The sequence below is a fragment of the Babylonia areolata genome, chromosome 13 (genome assembly GCF_041734735.1).
Source record: "Babylonia areolata isolate BAREFJ2019XMU chromosome 13, ASM4173473v1, whole genome shotgun sequence".
In the NCBI taxonomy this organism is placed as follows: domain Eukaryota; kingdom Metazoa; phylum Mollusca; class Gastropoda; order Neogastropoda; family Buccinidae; genus Babylonia; species Babylonia areolata.
In genome coordinates, this window is record NC_134888.1 from 16,521,849 (window position 1) to 16,539,348 (window position 17,500).

The 17,500-nt window shown below is 44.1% G+C and overlaps 1 protein-coding gene across 1 annotated transcript in view; it reads right to left on the reverse strand.

Moving 5' to 3' along the window:
• The window catches only part of LOC143288700 (monocarboxylate transporter 5-like), a 25,323-nt gene extending 16,635 nt beyond the window's left edge, over nt 1-8,688 (reverse strand). The window contains exon 1 of the mRNA XM_076597326.1: nt 8,643-8,688. The gene's annotated coding sequence lies outside the window, so the exon portion shown is untranslated. The remainder of the gene's footprint in view (nt 1-8,642) is intronic.
• Between the last annotated feature and the right edge of the window lie 8,812 nt (nt 8,689-17,500).

The following is a 17,500-nucleotide window of genomic DNA, read 5'->3' on the forward strand; positions in this document are numbered from 1 at the left end:
TAGACACAAAAACAGACAAAAAAAGACCACAAAAAAAGACAAAAAAAGACCACAAAAAAAGACAAAAACAAGACCACAAAAAAAGACAAAAACAAGACACAAAATCAACAGAAAAAAAACACCCCAAAAAAGCAAACGAACAAAAAAAGAAAAAAAGAAGACCAGTACTGGTAGCAGTTACAGTTCTTCAGTTCTCTTCCACAGTCGAAAGAGGTTTTGATACAGGGTCAGATCGTTTTATCTCGTTGACCTGTCAAATTGAAGCCAGCAGCTGAGGACCGTTGACACAAAGCGGGAAACACGTGTACACACACGTGTCTTATGAGACAAATATTTCGAGTGTGCAAAAAGTGTTACGTACAGGCATATGAAATAGTGAGGGTTTTCTAATTTATTTCTTTTATTTCATTTTTAAAGAAATACAGAATACACGTCAAGACAAGAACCAACACATTCATTTGAAAACAGATATCAAAGAGCTGTGCAATCAGAAACAGTAATGATCGAACAAAGAAATTATATAGGACCTCAACAATGTCTGTAATGACGAAAACTCGAAACCGATTCAGCAAAACCAAACCAAACGAAACAACACAAACCAACCAAAACTCTCTAACGGGTGTCGCATCCAACCAAATTAACCTGTTCTATGCACGTTCGTGGTATCGCTGTTCTCGAAATCCCGACAAAGCCGCCGTTGTTGATTCTGAATCGGCTTTCATCGGGAATTGGAACATGTTGTTCCTGTAATTTTTTTTCTCTGACTTTCTGACATAATAAACACCTGTCGTATTGCCTAGGCTCTCAGGCGGGGATCATTGTAGTGGGAAGAAGGGTAGAAGACTGGCTGGCACGAATGAGTTAAAGCTTACCCCCCGAAAACGGAGTATGGCTGACTACATGGTGGGGGTAAAAACGGTCATATACGTAAAAGCCCCACTCGTGTACATACCAGTGAACGTGGGAGTTGCAGCCCACGAATGAAGAAGAAGAAGAGTTAACTCACTCAGTACGGCCAGTCCTCTCCTCTCCTCTACACAGACCCCTCGGATGTCCAGTGGGTGTCTGAATGACCCAACCTTTAGCTTCCGTCGTCAGAACTGTGGTATTCTTTGTCAACATTCACCTCTTCAGTATAAGAGCGTTCCGCTTGCAATATTTTGATGATGGTAATTGGGGTGAAACGCTGTTAACGTCGTCTCTTTCGCCGTTCGTATGGAGAGAGTTAAGTTAAAACTTCACATTCCTGATCACTGTGATAAATGTCACTGTACTGAAGATGAAACCTGTCAATCTGTAAAGAATATGAAGAAAGGCCAAGCCTCTGAGCCGGGTTGCATTAACGATGATGATGATATGATGATGATGATGATGATAATAGTAATAATAATAATAATAATGATGATGATGATGGTGATGATGATGATGATTATGATGATGATTATAATAATAATAATAATAATGATGATGATGATGATAATAGTAATAATAATAATAATAATGATGATGATAATAATAATGATAATGAATATTTGGAAACCCTATCTCCGGAGAGCCCAGAGCGTTTACAAATACAATTACACATACATACATTGATGCAGATACACTTCATAACATTCATTTGCCTATACGCATCGCAAAATGAACAGGTCACACACACACACACACACACACACACACACACACACACACACACACTAAATATAACTAAACAGTGAAAAGGCGTTAAACTAAAGAAAGACAAGAGAGGCAAGGCCTTCAAGACTCACTTGTGATACACTTTTAAAAAAATCCAAGCTTTTTATGCATTGAGTATAATTTCAAAATGTAATGTTTAAGATGAGAAAGACCAGTTTAAAGCAAATTAACTCCCCTAGCATTAATTACAGAGTAATTTCCCTTTTTTTACTATCTGCACCAAAACGTTTGCAAAATAAATAAAACTTCCATGCTTAGCAAAAGAAGTTCCTGTTTGAACAAAAAATGATAATAATGACTGCTCTTGTTGTTGGGTCAGAATATCAGATCAAAGTGCCAAGTTTAGAGAATACAAAAAATATAAATAAAACAGTAAATGCAGTTTGCATATAATTAGGCTTCATTTTTTTGTGTGCCCATCCCAGAGGTGCAATATTGTTTTAAACAAGATGACTGGAAAGAACTGAATTTTTCCTATTTTTATGCCTAATTTGGTGTCAACTGACAAAGTATTTGCAGAGAAAATGTCAATGTTAAAGTTTACCACGGACACACACACACACACACACCACACACAGACAACCAAACACCGGGTTAAAACATAGACTCACTTTGTTTACACAAGTGAGTCAAAACACACACACACCAGACATTCATACCGATACAGCCCCTTTCCTCTCATCACCCACCACCAACAATCGCAGACAGATACACAGGGCGGGAAACAAAAACTAATCAAAACAACTGTGGAAAAGGTGAGTTTTGAGAGCTGATTTGAACGAGGACAAAGACTGAGCATGTCGGACAGAATAGGGGAGTTTGTTCCAGATGACTGGTCCAATGAAAGAGAAAGCACGTTCCCCATGGAGTTTCTTTCGCCTGTTTGGTAAGCGAAAAATGCGAGCGTCACAGAAGGAACGCAGAGACCGAGACGGAAACTAGACCTGGAGGAGTTCCTGGAGATAAGGAGGAGCAGAGCCAGAGATAACATTACAACAAATTGTGGCAATCTTGTATTGAATTCTGAAAGAATCGCATGAGACGATTATTGCAGCGCTATGCTTGCTTAGAGTTAAGTTTCTAAGTATATGGAGTTAACCGTGGCGTTAGGAACATTCTTAACAATGAGCAATCTTAGTGCTGCGTATGCAGCCCACCTCTGCACCGGGTGATGTACCACCCGATGTGCTTTCATACCACCAGTGATGTTTTGGTACTGGCGTTTGCTGGCTGTATTTGATCCGGTTTTACTTGACAGTATCCAGGAAGCTGGGGAAAATATTCTTATCTGGGGATAAACAAGATAAAAGTAAAACGAAATGAAATAAAAATAAGATAAATAAGTATCATGAAGGGTGTAATGCCCTGCCACCATAGCACCAGCCACTACAGTTGTCACCCCTTATTTAAAATGCTTTGTCCTCCCGAAGTGATTTTGTTTTTCTGTGTCCATAATCTGCATGACGTCAGGCTTATCAAAGTGAGTAATTTTTTTCTTTTCTTTTTTTAAAAATCCCCTTTCCCAAGACCTTGACCTGGAGATCATTTGCTTCAAAAGGCCTTTGAACCTGGCACATCTGGGGCCGTATTCAAGACAAAATTCATTTTGCCTTCAGGCAAGTTATCTTTGACATGGTTGGGACCCACGGGTACCTTGAAGGATAAGTTATCTTCACACGCGGTTTGCTCAGACAGCTAACCCATTGTCTGTTTAAAAAAAATCCCAATGATTCCGTTTGCACATGCTCTCAGTTTCACTTCTCATGCACCACAGCTTGGAACATTGTCGAGAGAGTTCGCAAAACACGTGCTGTCCGTAAAGCATGCCTGTTTTCCCTTAAAAAAAAAAAAAAATGCTGCAAACGGATCCGCCATATTTACCTCTGTTTCGTGGGCAGTCACCCTTGGCAGGCAGTAAGGGTAAATTGCCTTTGGGTTTGTAGACACGAAGGTAGACGCTTGTGTTCATGAATACTGGATATTGCTTACCCTCGGGCAGTTTGCCTTGCCTCAGGCAGATTACCCGCAGGTACACATTTACCCTCAGGCACGATGTTCTCTTGATTACGGCCCCTGATCTACAACCATCTGAGTGGCTGCCCCCTTTTAGTGTAAGGTTGACATCTTACCATGTGTGGACTTGAGAAGACGTTGCATTTTATGCAAGGGTACATGTATATGTAACCATACACATGATTGGCTGCATGACGTCAGGGTCAGCTTGCAGGTCCTGTCCAATAAAGGTCAAGGTTGCAACAACCTCTGTACTTGTTTGACAAAAACAGCTGCAACAGGCGCTTGAGGTTGTTTGTTGGTTGTTGGGTTTTTTCTCTCTCTCTGTCTGCCTGTCTCTCAGTCTCTGTCTCTGTCTCTGATTCGAACAACAGGCCATGCCTACAGTCTTAATCCTTGAATAAACAACGTTTTGTGTTCTGAATTCTGAGCAGCTGAAAACACTTTCGTGAAACAACATCTACAGTCAGACTGGTTGTAGAATTGTTCTTTCTGTGAGTTTGACAGATTGGGATGTCCTTTCTTTGTCTGAATTTGTGATTCTCCTCCTCCTCCTTCTCCTTCTTCTTCTTCTTCTGATTTCGCTCTGTCTCTCTGTTTCCATCTCTCTGTCTCCCTGTCTCCCTACATTTCTCTGTTTCTCTGTCTCCGTCTCCGTCTCCATCTCTCCCCACCCCTCTCTCTCCTGTGAAGTAGGATGTTTTAATCAGAAGGCCTTTGTCAGTTCTGATAGGGAGTTAAACAAAACAAGAAAGAGAGTACATCGACATAATGGTGATAGTCAATTCCAGAACCACAGGGCATTTATCCAGTCTCTGTACTGACGGAAACAAGAATGGTCAGGTTTTGGACTGATGTTGTGACATATACCACACCGCAATATTATTCTAAATTACACTGAACGGTGTTCTGTATGAGCAATGAAAAAAAGAAAGTTCTACATGTATGTGTTTATGTGCGTGTCTGTGTAAATGCGTGTGTGTGTACGCGTGTATAGTAGTAGTAGTAGTAGTAGTAGTAGTAGTCTTCAATTTAACGTCTTTCCATTTCAAGTAATATTATGTGTGTGTTTGTGTGTGTGCGCGCGCTCGCGTGCATACGTCCTTGAAGACGTTGCCGGATCCAATCTTTCCCCACCACAATTTTCTCTTCATTTCCACCGATGATGAAGTTCCGTCAGGCTACAACATGGGTGACGTAAGCAGCTCAAACGGGTGTACGGCCTGTCTAACACGGGCCCTGTTGAAAATGACGTTTCACTACGAATCACTGCCAGTCGTGGCTAAAAAAAAAAAAAAGGTTAATAGAAACAGGACTTGTTTGTTGCTGGGATTCACGCTCGTTTTGAAACTTAAATAATGTATGTCGAAATGTAAGACGGGAATTACTAAGTGATTATATTCGGGTGTAACGTAATGCTTATCAAAATTGTGATATAATTGTTTAGTTTATAAAAAAAATTTAAAAGTAGTTTTTGGATAAGAAAATCTCCCTAGCTGATAGCTGCATTTCATCCTTAATAAAAATTCACTTCAGGTGTAGCAATGAGAACCGACCCATTATTGGAATGATAAATTCCTAATATTGTACGTGAAACATGTATTTGTCATAACTGTGGTATAGGTGTAAGCAGACTGGGTTTTTTTTTTTCATAAGGGAATTCCAGTAATTTACAGTTCTTCGAAATGATTTCATTCCAAAGAAATAATCGAATATGAAATCAGTATTCAATTTTTGCAATTTGTTCATACCAGGAGATATGATTGTGAATTTCTCTCCCTCTCTCTCTCTCTCTCTCTCTCTGTGTGTGTGTGTGTGTGTGTGTGTGTGTGTGTGTGTGTGTGTGAGTGTAAATGCGCGCGCGTGCGCAGCGGACACGTGCAAGTGTGCAGCCTATATGTATGTACATGTATGCATGTGTGCATAAAATCATTTTATGATTGCCTTCACCCAACTCCTACCACGCCCCTTTATCTTTCTCTATTGTTTTGCTTGTTTGTTTGTTCGTTTTCTGCTCGAAAAATCTTTTCTTTTCTTTTTTTTTTTTTTGAACGTATGTATGTCCTTGACAATCGTGTCCATGCCAGGCGGTATCCACGTACTGTACTCAGACAACAACTGAAGCTCAAATGTCATGTGCCTATGTTTTAATCAGGTCACGCCAGCACAATTCGCCGTGTGAGATTGTGTGTGTGTGTGTGTGTGTGTGTGTGTGTGAGTGTGTGGGCGTGTTTGTGTGTGTGTGTGTGTGTGTGTGTGTGTGGGCGTGTTTGTGTGTGTGTGTGTGTGTGTGTGTGTGTGTGGGCGTGTTTGTGTGTGTGTGTGTGTGTGTGTGTGTGTGTGTGTGTGTGTGTCTCGCCGTCATGTCTCTCACGTGGGAAGGTGCTTCAAAAAAAAAAAAAAAAAGCAACTAAATCGGTTTGTTGCATAAGAGTACCTTTTCTCTTCTCTTTCTTCCTTGCTTTTTTGTTTTATTTATCTATGTATTTATTTATTTATGTCTGTATTTATCTATTTATTTATTTGTTTATCTATGTATTCATTTTTTTCATTTTTTACGGGGGTTTGGGTGTTTACACTGAGCGCCTTCGTAAGTTTTCCAAACAACCGTTCTAGGTTTTCAAATTCTCTCTCTCTCTCTCTCTCTCTCTCTCTGTGTCTCCACACACACACACACACACACACACACTCACACACACACACACACACACACACACACACACACACACCTCACACACACTCTCTGTCTCTCTCTAGATAAACTACAGTAATATCTCTCGTCTGTTGTTAACGGCCGTTCTGTCGACATTTAACGAGACGACTGAACTGAACGGCAATAGAAAAAGCAAAGAATCATACAGTTATGATTATGAAAACATACAATAGCCCTATGATTCAAAACAAAACAAAAACAACAACAAGAGCAACAACAACAACAACAGCAACAACAACAGCAACACCAAACTAAGAACAAGCAATTAGTTAAATGCTGTCCGGAGGGCAGTAAACCACACACACACACACACACACACACACACACACCCCTATCCCCTCCCCGTCCCAATCCCGCCCCCCTCCGCACATACGCACACTTTTGACCCCTCTCCCTCCCACAACCCCTACCCCCACGGGTTCCCCCCCCCCCCCGTCTACAATCACTTCAAGTGGAAAGACGTTAAACTGAAGACAACAACACACACACAGGACGCCCCGGCTCCGTCCACAAACCTCTACCCCCTCCCCGTTCCAATCCCCCCACCCCCCCTCCCCGCCCAACCTACCCCACACCCACCCCAAAAATAGTACCCCATTCATTATCAAGCTTCACAGACAATTAAAACAAAAACAACAAAAAAAAAACAACAACAACACAAACAACAACAACAACACCCCACCCACCCCTCTCCAAAACAAAACAGAGTTTTCAACAAAGTGATAAAAATGAAAGTAGCAACACGAGGCAGAAGATGAGATGGAAATTTCCAGTATCATATCAGTTTATAGATTTCAGGCTGTCGTCAAAGAGTCAGGACTTCGCCGCATCTGCTGCATTTATTAAAAAAAGAAAAGAAAAAAAAAGAAATTAAAAAGTGCAGATGCCTGACTCTGCATTAAAACTCAAGGCGCCGGTCAGACTGTGACATAGAAAGAAATCTTTATTATTATTTTTTTTAATTGTCATTATTCTCTCTCTCTCTCTCTCTCTCTCTCTCTCTCTCTCTTTAATGATTCAGATCCAGGCCAAGAAGCCACAATCAGCTGATGTCTTCGTTTACCCGATAAAACATCGGTTTTTTTTGTTTTTTTTTTGTTTTTGTTTTATGTGTGTGTGTGTGTGTGTGTGTGTGTGTGTGTGTGTGTGTGTGTTTATAGCTCTGCTGAAACTGCGTGTGTGTGTAACGGTGTATGTGGCTGCGTGTGTGTGCGGTGTGTCTGTGCCTCTATGTATTTTTATCCCAGGCTACGACAAATCTAGGCCGGAGACCAGGCCGGGCGGTATCACTACTACTTGAAGCAATATGATCGCCAACACCGCCGGCTATGCATGCTTCCCCAGTGCTCACAAATTATCTATTTACCTATCACTGTGTCACGACACACCGTTGAAACAACACGTTTATCACCCTGTCCAAAATTGTTTGTTTGTTGTATAAGTGAAGACTCGATTTCGATAAAAAAAAAAACACAAACAAGAACAGCAGATGCAAATAACGAGAAACGACAACAACAATAACCACGTCTACAACAACAACAACAACAAGAACAACAACAACACAGCAAGTACTCCTAAAGCCACCACAATTTCCACAACAACAAAAACAACAACAACAACTAAAACAAGAATACAGCAACAACAAAATCACCACAACTACCACGGCCTCAATAACAGTAACAAAAACCACAGCCACAATCAACTCTTTCGCTTCAGTCACCACCACCACCACTACCTCCACCACCACCACCACCACAACAACAACAACCACGTCAACTACAACAAAACAACAACAACAAAGCATCTCCAACTCAATCATCACAATCATAACCATCACCACCACCACCACCAACAACAACAACTTGACAACCACATCATCAACAACAGCGATGACAAAGCCACTATACCATCTCCATCATCACAGCCACCACCACCACCACCACCACCAACACCAACAACAACAACAACAACAACAACCACGTCAACTACAACACAAGAACAAAGCCATCTCTACTCCACAATCACAATCATCACCACTGCCACAACACCGACAACAACAACTACGTCAACAACAACAGCGACAACAAAACCACTATACTACCTTTGTCACCACAGCTACCTCCAGTACTACCACCACTATCACAACAACAACAACAACTACAACAACAACAACTACAACAACAAAAACAGAACTGAACAACATGAACACAACCGATACCTCAGTTTTTGAAGGAAACCACAACTCCAAGTTCTCCTTGTCGAAGCTGAAACACGCGCTCTTTGTCAGCGTTGTGGAAACACTGAACTGAGAAGCAGTGCTCACGTATCTCAAGTGTCACGTTCCAAAGCCCTAAACTTATCAGCTTGGCCGTACGTACCAATGATAAAACCTAGCAGACACAGCTCTTGGTGTGCTACACACATACTGCGAAGGACTAAAGCGAGGGAGCTGGGGGTGGGGGGGGGGGGGGAGGGGCTGTGGGGGGGGGGGGGAGAGAATAGAGGAAGAAATGGGGTTTGGGGGTCTGGGGTATGGGGATAGGGTGACATGTTAGAGTTTGAGTAGAGAGTGGAAATAGGTGTGTGTGTGTGTGTGTGTGTGTGTGTGTGTGTGTGTGTGTGTGTGTGTGCGCGCGCGCTTGAGAGAGTGAAAGTAGGTTGACATGTGTGTGTGTGTGTGTGTGTGTGTGTGTGTGTGTGTGTGTGTGTGTGTGCATGCGCGTGAGGAACAGTAGGGCTTATATTCGCCCATATGCTGTTCATAGTTTCAGGCTGTCGTTAAAAGCTACGTTTAATGTACGTTGTTTCTTTTATTATTATTTTTTCGCACTTTTGATAACCTCTAGTATTCCGTGTGATAATGAGTTCAAATAAAGTGAACCTCCAAATGCATACTGCACACAAACACACACGTACTCATACATGCGCTCGCGCGCGAACGTGATCACACTCATATACATACATACGCACACGTGCATGCACACATCCACGCAAACACGCGCACACATTTCCTTGTCTGGCACCACTTCCAGGGAATAGACGTGAAACTAGAGAATGAACTAAATTGATGCTATTTATGTATTTTTTATTAGATTTATCAAATTAATTATCTTTAAAAGGAGGTTGGTGTAGCACATATGGACCAGTCCTCACGCTTAGACGTCTCCTTGAAACTGAAGCTTATTTACTATCTTTTGTAAAATTAAAAAAAAATATATATATAAAAAGAAGTCCGTGTCATGAACAACTCTTGGTTGTGTGTGTGTGTGTGTGTGTGTGTGTGTGTGTGTGTGTGTGTGTGTGTGTCTGTCTGTCTGTGTCTCTGTGTCTGTGTGTTGTGTCGAAGTGTGTTGTAGTGTGTAGTATTTTAGTTTTTATTCGTTGTTGTATTGATTGGAAATCATGCTTATTATTTTCTATTTCCTGCAGTGTTCACTGTCACATGAGAGAGAGAGAGAGAGAGAGAGAGAGAGAGAGAGAGAGAGAGACAGAGACAGAGACAGAGACAGAGAGACAGAGAGACACAGAGAGAGAGGTGCATGCAGATCATCTATATTACCCTCTCCGCTGCCCCTCCCCCTCCTCCTCTCACTCCTTCTCCCACTCCCATTTCCACTCCCAGTCGTGAATGGACTGGTGACCTCACCATTCAGCTCTTGTTAGTGCCCGTCTCTGTCTGTCTGTCTTTCTCCCTGTCTGTCTGTCTGTCTGTCTGTCTCAGTGGCTAACGTTATAGAGCATGCCACCAGAAGAGCCAGGTTACCAACACCCCTCCTCTCGTCTGCCACCCTCTCCATTTTACATTTTGAGCTCTATCTTTTCCACATTCTCTCTCTCTCTCTCTCTCTCTCTCTCTCTCTCTCTCTCTCTCTCTTCCTTTCTTAGTCCCCTCACCCTTGCCCCCTCTCCCCTCCATCCACCTCAACCGCCACCTTTTCAGTCGAATATACAGAAATGTCGATTTCTAATTAATACTTTTTTTTTTCCCTCAAGGCCTGACTAAGCGGGTTGGGTTACGCTGCTGGTCAGGCATCTGCTTGGCAGATGTGGTGTAGCGTGTATGGATTTGTCCGAACGCAGTGACGCCTCCTTGAGCTACTGAAACTGAAACTGAAACTAACAATCATCATTATGATAGAAATGATAATAATCCAAATAATAATAATAATAATACTAATACCATTTATTTTCAGTCTAATATCATCATCTTAGATGAACAGACTATAAATAAATAAATAAACGAACGAAATGTGCTAATAATCAAACTGGTAAACATTTAGCAACAGTTATTCCTTTATAAATCTCTCAAACGGATTAGAAATGTTACCTAAACTCAGCGTTATTAATGTATTCATACCTTTAAGTATGTAGTATTTGCTTTTCTACAGACAAAAGGGTTGATTGATTACTGTACTTTGTTCACACCCATTCAGTAGGAGCTATGGCCTATCTGAATGAATCATCTGGTCTGGTCTGTGTCTCAGTGTGCCTTCTCGGTTTACCTTTTACCAAGTAAATGCTTTTCCTTGCAATGCACACACACACACACACACACACACACACACACACACACACACACACACGTACACCCGCTGCCACAACAGCTTATACTGCGTTCAAACGTAAAAACATAGAATAAACTAATGAGACCAATGTATTCTGCAAGTGCCAGTCAAAGTGAGGGGGGCGGGAGGGGGGGAGGTGGTAAAAAAGGTTGAAGTGCAAAGGTTCCATAGCTTTATACGGGCCATCAGGACAGTTTCAGTTTCCCAAAGAGTCACTGTGTTCGGACAATTCCATATACGCCACACGGCACAACTGCTAAGCAGATGCCTGACCAGCAGCATAACCTAAAGCACTTAGTCAGGCCTTCAGCGCAGCATATATATATATATATTTGTTTACCTATCATAGTGGATTTCTTCTAAATAAATTTTGCTAGAGCACAACAACACTCTCGTTGCCATGGGTTCTTTTTCCAGTGTGCTAGGTGCGTGCTGCACACCAGACCTCGATTTATCGTCTCATCCGAATGACTGGACGCTCGGTTTGTTTTTTCAAGTCAAACTTGGGAGAAAGGTCGGGAGCAGAATTCGAACCCAGACCCTCACGGGCTGTGTATCGGCAGATGAGCATCTTAACCACTCTGCCACCTTCCTCAGCATGGCAGTGAATTCATGCCCACTGTGTGTAGAGCTCGGCATAGGAAGGCGGGACCCAATCCTTTCCTTCCGCTCTTTTAACTCTCTCCATACGAACGGCGAAAGAGTGGACGTTAACAGCGTTTCACCCCAATTACCATCATCAAAATATTGCAAGCGGAAGGCTCTTATACTGAAGAGGTGAGTGTTGACAAAGAATACCACAATTCTGACAACGGAAGCTAAAGGTTGGGTCATTCAGACACCCACTGGACATCCGAGGGGTCTGTGTAGAGGAGAAGAGAGGACTGGCCGTACTGAGTGAGTTAACTTTCCCCAACCAAGTCAGGTCCCCTTTCACACCAGGATGGAGTGAGGGAAATAAAAGACACAACACCAGGCCAAAATGGGGGATCGAACCCTGATCACTGGATCAGAGGTCCAACGCCTTACCGCCTCTGCCATGGTGCCTCACAAAGTAATATAAATTAATGGGGAAAAAAAAGTAAAAGCCTTTCCCAAAGAACTAGAGCCAGTTCGGGCATGTCTTGTGTGATATAACATCAATGTTGTTTTAACACGTAACAACTCCTTCGGCACAATCTGACCTTGTCCTCACATTTAAACACAGCACCGTCAAGGCAAACGTGACCAGGAAAGAGTACACGTTTTAGGTGGGAGGAAGGCGTGGAGGAGAGGGGTGGTGGAGGTGGTGGTGGAAGGAGAGAGGCTGTAGAGGGGGAGGGGGGTGGAGCCAACAAGTGGTCTAATCTGAGGTTTCATAAGCATACACTTCTGATTCGTGGACACAAAGAGGGTCCCTACACGTATCGAGTTTCCAGGCTTATAGGCCGAAACAACTATCCAGGGTGGGAAAGTCGGGCATGACAGCTATCCAGGACTTTTCCCCACTTATTGTTGATGGTGTTGCACTTCAAAAAACGATTAGGAATGGTCTGTTCTCCAGTTATGTGCCCTTTTGAAATGAACACATCCTGCAGCCGGCCAATCAGAATGACGCTTAATCATGTGGTTGCTTCCCTTGGTGTACATGAACCACAGGGTGATTTTTTTTTCCTACTCAAAATGAAAGAACAACAAAGCTAGGAGAGGAAAGGATTAAACAACAGTAAAGAGTGGTAACTCTCTCCATTTACAAAGTACACAACTTCAGTGCTGTCAGTGTTGCTTATGCTACCGACCTCGCTAGCACACAGGTACTGAAGTAAAAGACGCATTGGAACTATTACAAACTCAGACACTCTCTCTCAAAAAAAAGGAAGTTCCGGGCTTGTTCTTATACTAATCATTTGATATGTGCACACAGCAGCAATGACAGCAAAAACAACAACAACAACAACAACAAAACCAACCAAACAAACAAACAAATAAACAAACAAACAAAAACGTGGTTCTTGGCCCACGGCGTTTCAACAATAAAATCGACTGCACATGGTAAAACACCTGCCTTCAAAATGCACAGCCAAAGCAATGAACCCCATGACTTAAAAACCTGAGTCTAAAAGATGTGAAATGAGTGGAAAAAAAATGCAGGAATGAGGGGTATTGCATGCAGCACTGAGTTTCAGTTTCAATTTCTCAAGGAGATATCACTACGTTCGGACAAATCCACATACACTACACCACAATTGCTAAGCAGATGCTTGACCAGCAGCATAACCCAACGCGCTTAGTCAGGCCTTGAGTGCATGCATATATAATTGTGTGCCTGTCCAAGTAGACTTCTTCTATAGAATTTCGCAAGAGTGCAACCCTTTCGTTGCCGTGGGTTCTTTTTTGGTGTGCCAAGTGCGTTCTGCACACGGGACGTCGGTTTGTCGTCTCATACGAATGATTAGAAGCTCATGTAGATTTGATTTTCCCAGTCAAAATTGGAAGAAAGGGCGAAAGCGGGAACGGAACCCAGACCCTTAGGGACACTGTATTGACAGATGAGCGTCTTAACCATTGTACCACCTTCTGCCTTAGAGAGCCAGGAGGACGTGGAATGAAACAGGAACTCTTCTTCTTCTTCTTCACGTTCAGTCGTATGTACACAAGTGCCCTTTTACGTGCATGACCGTTTTTAACCCGCCATGTAGGCAGCCATACACTGTTTACGGGGGTGTGCATGCTGCGTATGTTCTTGTTTCCATAACCAACCAAACGCTGACATGGATTACAGGATCTTTTAACGTGCATTATTTGATCTTCTGCTTGCGTATACACACAAAGGGGGTTCAGGCACAAGCAGGTCTGCATAATTATATGTTGACGTGGGAGAACGGAAAAAATCTGAAGGGCAGCAAACACACACACACACACACACACACACACACACACACACACACACACACACACACACACACACACACACACACACACACACACTAACACACTAACACACACACACACACACACACACACACACTAACACACTAACACACACACACACACACACACACACTAACACACTAACACACACACACACACACACACACACACACACACACACACACACACACACACACACACACACACACACACACACACACACACACACACACACACACACACTAACACACTAACACACACACAGGACGCCCGTTACCCACCTGCCCCACTCCCTCCTCGTCCCAATCCTCCCCCACACCTCCCACAAAACAACAACAACAACAACAACAACAAAGCCACCTCCTACTCCATCCTGACAGTCATCATCACCACCACCACCACCACTGCAACCACACCACCACCACCACCACCAACAACAACAACAACTACGTCAACAACGACAGCAACATCAAAGCCACTATACCATTTCCATTATCACAGCCACCTCTACAACCACCACCACCACCACCACTACCACCACCACCACCACCACCACCACTGACCACCACCAACAACAACAACCACGTCAACAACGACAGCAACAGCAAAGCCACTATACCATTTCCATCACCACAGTCATCTCCACAAACCACCACTAACACCACCAACCACAACAACAAACAACAACAACAACAAGAAAAACAGCAATAACATGAACACAACCAATACCTCAGTTTTGGAAGGAAACCACAGTCAAGGAATATAACTCCTTGTCGAAGCTAAAGTCAGCTTCGTGGAAAGACACAGCTGAGAAGCAGTGCTCGTGCATGTCAAGCGCTTGGCAGTACACAACAATGATGTAACCCAGCAGACACTTGTGCTACACATACTGAGAGGGACTAAGGAGAAGAGGGAGGGGGTGGGGGTGAGATAATAGAGGGAGTAAGGGGATGGGGGTTAAGGGGGCGGGGCGGGGGATGGGGGGGGGGGGGGGAGTTGTAAGGGTGACGATGAAAGCAGTCCAAATTCCATGCAGATAACTTTGATGTGAGTGACCTGCAATATTATACAATGCAATCTGGATACCAGATAAGAATGTGTGTGTGTGTGTGTGTGTGTGTGTGGTGTGTGTGTGACACGCTCACGCGTTTTATAAGAGATCAACTAAAACCAACAGGCGGTCTCGAGTTCAACGGCCTATTTCCTTGAGGTCAAGTTATTCCGGCCTTGTTAAGGCTCGGTTTGGCGAAGGTAGCGTCGTTTGTAGAACCAACAAATTTTACGTGAATATAAGTGCAGCCATAGTCTTTCACACACGCAGCGTACGTGATTGTCTCACAGTCGGGCAGTGGACCGCTACATTAACTCTCTCCAGACGAAGGAATGCTCACTCACTGACGCATTCCTACACAAAACGTATTCGGATTCGGACGAAGGAATGGAAAAGCATTCTCCGAAAGTAAAATTCCATTACGCGCTGTACACGACCTGGCATGTGTGTGGCCCGTTTCGCACAAACGCTGGGCATGAGTTCACTGCACTGGTGAGGAAGGTGGCAGAACAGTTAACTCACTCAGTACGGCCAGTCCTCTCTTCTCCTCTACACAGACCCCTCGGATGTCCAGTGGGTGTCTCAATGACCCAACCTTTAGCTTCCGTCGTCAGAATTGTGGTATTCTTTGTCAACATTCACCTCTTCAGTATAAGAGCCTTCCGCTTGTAATATTTTGATGGTTGTAATTGGGGTGAAACGCTGTTAACGTCGTCTCTTTCGCCGTTCCTATGGAGAGAGTTAAGATGCTCATCTGCCAATAGGCCTACAGAGTCTGTGAGGGTCTGGGTTCGAATTCCGCCCTCGCCCTTTCTCCCAAGTTTGACCAGAAAATCAAATTCAGTGTCTGGTCATTCGAGGTCTCCGGCATGCAGCACGCGCTTGGTGCACTGAAAAAGAACCCATGGCAATGAGAGTGTTGTCCTCTGGCAAAATTCTGTTGAAGAAATCCGTTTTGATAGGTACACAAATATATTTGCATGCACTCAAGGCCTGACTGGGCGCGTTAGGTTATGCTGCTGGTCAGGCAGCTTCCTAGAAGATGTGGTGTAGCGTATATGGATCTGTCCGAGCGCACTGACGCCTCCTTGAGAAACTGAAACTGAAACTGCCCCGATGGCCCGTAAAAGGATATATATATATATATATATATATATATATATATATATATATATCGGTTTTATAAATACATACACACACACGCACAGGCACACAAAAACATGCACGCATGCATGCAAACATTCACAGACACACACATACACACAGACACGGACTAATACACGCAGACACATAAAGAAAACAAAAAAAACCATACTGACACACAGAAACAGAGACAGAGACAAAGACAGAGACAGACAAACAGACAGGCTCACACACACACACACACACACACACACACACACACACACACACACACACACACACACCACATCTTCCCTGTCTAATATCACTCAAAGTGAAAAGACGTAAATTTGAAGGAACACTGTATTGAATGGTCCAGGGTAGACGACCCATACTATCTTGTGGATGCTAATGGATTGTCTCCCGTAGCCCACACAGCAAAACATCCCTGGCTCACTTTTGAACGGCTCCAAAGGCGCGCACACACAAACAGAAACCACACAACGCCACACCACACCACACCACACCACACCACACCACATCACACCACACCACACCACACCACATCAACCACACCACACCACACCACACCACATCACACCACACCACACCACATCACACCACATCACATCACGTCACACCACACCACACCGCACCGCACCGCACCGCACCGCACCGCACACCACACCACACCACACCACACCACCAAACCACACCACACCACACCACACCACATCACACCACACCGCACCGCACCGCACCGCACACCACACCACACCACATCACACCACACCACACCACATCACACCACACCGCACCGCACCGCACACCACACCACACCACATCACACCACACCAAACCACATCACACCACACCGCACCGCACCGCACACCACACCACACCACATCACACCACACCACACCACATCACACCACACCACACCACACCACATCACACCACACCACACCACATCACACCACACCACACCACACCGCACCGCACCGCACCGCACACCACACCACACCACACCACATCACACCACACCACACCACATCACACCACACCGCACCGCACCGCACCGCACACCACACCACACCACACCACATCACACCACACCACACCACATCACACCACATCACACCACACCGCACCGCACCGCACACCACACCACACCACACCACACCACATCACACCACACCACACCACATCACACCACACCGCACCGCACCGCACACCACACCACACCACACCACACCAAACCACACCACATCACACCACACCACATCACACCACACCACCAAACCACACCACACCACACCATACCACATCACACCACACCACACCACACCGCACCGCACCGCACCACACCACATCACACCACAACACATCACACCACACCACACCACATCACACCACATCCACACCACA